Below are 4,964 nucleotides of genomic sequence, written 5' to 3'. Positions count from 1 at the left end.
CTGACCAAAGGTCATGTTTCAGGAGAGCTACAAAGATAGGTAAAAGCACTCCATAGTAACTGCCAGTTATGGATTCTTAAGATGGTAAACATTTTCTTCTCTCTCTGAGCAGACAATATCTGTGATATTCACCTAACGTCTGATACTGAAGAAAGCAAAGACCTTCAGCTCTGGAATTTCTGGTTCAATTCTCCACCTCGGACCACCCAGCAACATTGAGACTATGGCCAAAAGAAATCTCACCATTGTGAAAAGTTCACTCTTGTGGGTTTCACAGATCACTCTGAACTGGTGGTTCGACTCTTCCTGACATTTCTGTTTCTATCTAGTCACCCTTCTGGGGAATGTGGGGATGTTTGTTCTAATCCAAGTAGACACCCAAATACATACACCAATGTACTTCTTCCTAAGCCATCTTGCCCTGCTTGGTGGCTGCTATGCCTCAAACATTGCCCCTCAGATACTGGCCTCACTGGTCACAAGCAAGATAGTCATTTCCTATGGCCAATGTGCTGTTTCTTTGTCTGCACCATCTGTGCAGGCACAGAGTGTTATCTAGTGTCAGTGATGGCCTATGACTGTTTTGTCGCCATTAGCAACCCACCACACTGCAATGTGGCTATGACTCCAGGCACCTGGAGAAGCTTCTTGTCCTGGGCCTATGTCTGTGGGTATCATGGGCCCTCCTGCATACCACGTGCAACTTCACCCTCTCCTTCTGTGATGACAATCAGATCAATTTCTTCTCTGACCTCACACCCCTGCTGAAGCTCCCCTACAACAGCATGACACAAAGTGAGATTGCCATCCTCTTTTTTGCCAAATTCATGTTCCTGCCCAACATCGTAATCATCCTGGTCTCCTGCATGTTTATCATCAGAGGCACCCTGAGGGTGACGTCTTCTGGTGGGTGAGTCAAATCCTTTTCCACTTGCAATTCCCACCTCATCACCGTTGTCCTCTTCTTTGGAACACTTGTCTTCATGTACCAGAGAAGTAACTCAGATAAATCCTCAAAGGAGGACAAGACTGTGTCTGTATTTTACACAGTGGTCATCCTTATGCTGAACCCTTTGATCTACAGTCTGAGGAACAAAGATATAAAAGCCACACTCAGAAAGGTCATTGATAAACTCCAGTTCCCAAAGCATGTTGCTTTAGGTGGGTGTCCTTCATCCTGGCCCATCATCTCCCCAGATTTTCATGCTCCGATAAGCATCAACACCATGTGGTGCTTGCCCTCAAGAATGGACAGTAGGTGGCTTTCAGTGGCACCTGGGAAGTGGGCAGGAAGGAACTCGTGAGACTTCTTAGCCCCCATAATTACATGAACCAATTCCTTATTTTATCTATCTATCTATCTATCTATCTATCTATCTATCTATCTATCTATCTATTTATCATCTATTGAGAGATCCTTTTATCTCTTTGTTCATTGATATTGACTTTTACTCTATGTGGAAGATCATAGCTGAGAATCATACTAATGGGAGAATAATGGGAGTTTTGTCTTTTATGGTATGGGTAATATGCCAACCCTCTATGAGGAAATTAATGAAAAGAACCATGATCCCAGTGTAATTTCCAATTGGTACAGGTTAAAACAGTAGAGTAAGGGGTGCTTCCTTTTGACTATTCTTCTATTTATGTCTTCGCAAATGGTTCCTAATATCTCCAGGACTCTAATATATACCTTTCACGGGGCAATTCTCTACTTTTGGATCTCCAATTCTTTTGTTTTTCCTCCTCCTAAACACAGTGCCTGACTCATGACAATTACTGCTGTCAATAAACTCCTTCCCATTATCGGCAAGTCAGCAATGATAGACCTACAGCAAAGAGTCAAAAATGGTATTACCTTCTCAGGTAATATCTTACCCTCTCAGAACATCAGCTTTCTCAAATCAAAAAAAGATTAATATTTCCTATTTGAAAGAATTGTCCTAAAGACTAACGATGATGACAATCAATCGTTTGAATTAGTCAAAATAAGCTAAGTTTGCTGTGGCAACAATCTGGAATGGAAATGTAAGGGAAGATTTCAGTGGCTCTAAGTACTCCAAATCTCAACCCTACTGAGCCTCCCTTGTTAGCTCAAGCATCATATCCTTCTCTGTCTAAGAGAACTTCCTGCCTCGTAGTACCTTACCTTGCTGGTACCTTACCTTGCAAGGTACCTTACCTTGCAAGGCAAAACTGATCCTCTTCATGCTCCAATTCTACCAACCATCATTTTCCCCAAAGCTACTAGCAGAGTTTTATTAGAGTTAGATATAAATGTATCAAGATAGGTTAATTACAAGTTCAAACCAAGAAGAGAATTGTTACGCATGAAATAATTAAAAAGCTCTATAAATTTATAACAGTAAAAACCTTACAGTTCTAAATGAAAGAGTAAAGAACTTAGCTTTAAACTGAGCTAAATTTATTGGTAAGGGCCCTTATACTGAGACCTTTTATAAACCAACAGAAAAAAACAGCAAATAACCGTGGCTATTTTTGCAATCTACCTTACAGAATATCTACAATATGTCATCCACGAAGTCTAACACACATAAAAAAATTACTAGATATGAAAAAAGGATTGATTTTGACCCAAAACCAAAAGAAAAATTCAAACATATGCACAATTAGAATTAGACAAGGACTTCACAATAACTGCTGAAATTATGTTAAAGAATTTAGAAGAAAGGAATAAAATGGGTAAGCAGTTGGGGAACTTCAGTAGAGAAACAAAAACTATAACAGAATGCAAGCTCTAGAACTAAACAACACAATACCCGAAATGAAGCAGATCAGATACAGCAAAATAAACATGAATACAGGTCAACAAAAATCATCCAAACTGAAGCAGAGAGAGGAAAAAGAAATTTTTTAAAAAACTGAATGTCTGAGACATTTTGGAAAATATCAAGTAGTCTAACATACGTGTAATTGGAGGGACACAAGAAGGCACACAGAAAACGGGAAAAAAATTTTTGAATGAAATGACGTCTTTAAAGTACTAAAAACAAAATATTAACCTAGAATTCTATATGCAGTGAAAATATCATTCAACAACGAAGGCTAAATAGACATTTTCAAATAAATTAAAGCATGATTAATGGTTGCCAGCAGCCCAAACTACAAGAAATATAAACATAAATAAATAAAAAATATAGATATTAAAATATAAAAGAAATGGTGTCAAGCAAATATTTGGATCCATAGGAAGGAAAAAAAAAAAAAGCACCATAAAAGTTCAACACGCATGAAGATAAAAGACTGCTTTTTCAAATTTTTACGAAACTATCGCCTGTTTAAAATAATAACAATGTACGGTGAAGTTTATAACATATACAAAAGCAAAATAAATGACAATAACAACACAAAGGGCAAAGGAGGGGAATAAATGGAATTTTACTTTTATAAGATTTTTACACTGAAAGTGAAATTATATAAAAGTAACTCAAGGTAGCCTGTAACAAATTAATTAAGTCTATTGTCATTCTTAGAGCAACCACTCTGTGATGGAAAAAAATAGCTACTAATTTTCTGGAGCTCCTCCCACCAAGAGTTGGTGTCTACTACCCCACCCCTTGAATCAGGCCTGGCGTTTGACCTACTTTGAGCAGTAGAGTGTGACTAAGTGATGTATGAGTTCCGAAACAATTTAAATATGTGCAGTTTATTTTATATCAATTAAACCTCAATAAATCTATTTAAAATTTTAGGGAGTTGTTCCTTCCTCTTACATTTTCTGGAGAAGTGTGTGTAAAACTGGTATTTCTTCCATATATGAGCTCTGCCATATATATACACTATTACCACAATCAACATCAAGAACATATCTATTACCCCCAAAATTTCTTCGTGCACTTTTGTAATTCATTTTTCCCATCCTCCATCTCCACATAAACACTTATCTGCTTTGTGTCATTGTAGATTAGTTTGCATTTTCTATAACTTTATATAAATTGATTTCAAAGTGTTTACTATTTCTTGACTAGCTTTATTTGCCACCATTACTCTGAGATTCATCCTTGTTGTTGCATTTATCATCAGTTCCTTTTCTTTTCTGAGTAATATTCCATTAAATGGATACACCGGAATTTGTTTATCCATTCACTTGTTGATGGATATTAAATTGTTTTCAATTTTTGTGTAATATGAATAGAGTTGCTACAAACATTTGTGCACAAGTCTTTGTGTGGAAGTATTCATTTCATTTCTTTTGAACAAATACATGGGAATGGAATGGCTGCATTTTATGGTAGGTGTGTGTTTAAAGTTTTAAACAACTGCCAATCTCTTCTCCAAAATGGTTTTCCATTTGACATTCCCACCTGCAATTTTTGAGAGCTCCAGTTTCTACATATCCTTGACGTGGTCAGTATAAAACTGTATGACTTTGGAAAACCATTTGCAAATTTCTTATAAAATTAAATAAATACCTACCCTGTCCCAGTAATTCCTTCTGCTTATTCTATACCTATGAGAAATTAATACATACGTTCACTCAAGACAACTTTTACAAGAATGTCCACAGCAGTCTTATTCACAATAGTTCAACATGGAAAACAACCCAAATGTGTATAGAAAGAAAAATGGATAAACATATTGTGTATATTTACACTAGCAATTTAAAAAGAAATGAATTATTGATACATACAACATAGACAAATCTCAAAAATATTATATTGAATGAAAGAAGCTAGACCAAGTAATTTCATTTATATAAAGTTCAAATAGGCAAACTAACCCATATTAGAAATCAGAATACTGATTGCCTCTGGAGGGGGGAGGAAGAATGATGGTGTGGACAGGCACAGGAGAGGATTGTCTGGAATATGGAAATCTTCTATGCTATGATCTGTGTGAAGGTGATATGCATACATATATATTGTCAAAATTCATTGAGCTGTATACATAAGATTAGTCTATTTTACTGTATTTAAATTATACTTCAATAAAGTGCTGTTAGC

General features: G+C 36.3%; 1 pseudogene; it reads left to right on the top strand.

Annotated features, from left to right (window-relative positions):
• Nucleotides 1-223: 223 nt before the first annotated feature.
• On the top strand, nucleotides 224-1,304 carry LOC147912587 (olfactory receptor 9I1-like; annotated as a pseudogene).
• The last annotated feature ends 3,660 nt before the right edge of the window (nucleotides 1,305-4,964 follow it).

This window comes from Ceratotherium simum, chromosome 34 (assembly GCF_057802395.1).
Source record: "Ceratotherium simum simum isolate JZ-2026a chromosome 34, ASM5780239v1, whole genome shotgun sequence".
In the NCBI taxonomy this organism is placed as follows: domain Eukaryota; kingdom Metazoa; phylum Chordata; class Mammalia; order Perissodactyla; family Rhinocerotidae; genus Ceratotherium; species Ceratotherium simum.
Note: the sequence above shows the minus strand (reverse complement) of the source record. Positions and strands in the feature narration are given on the sequence as shown.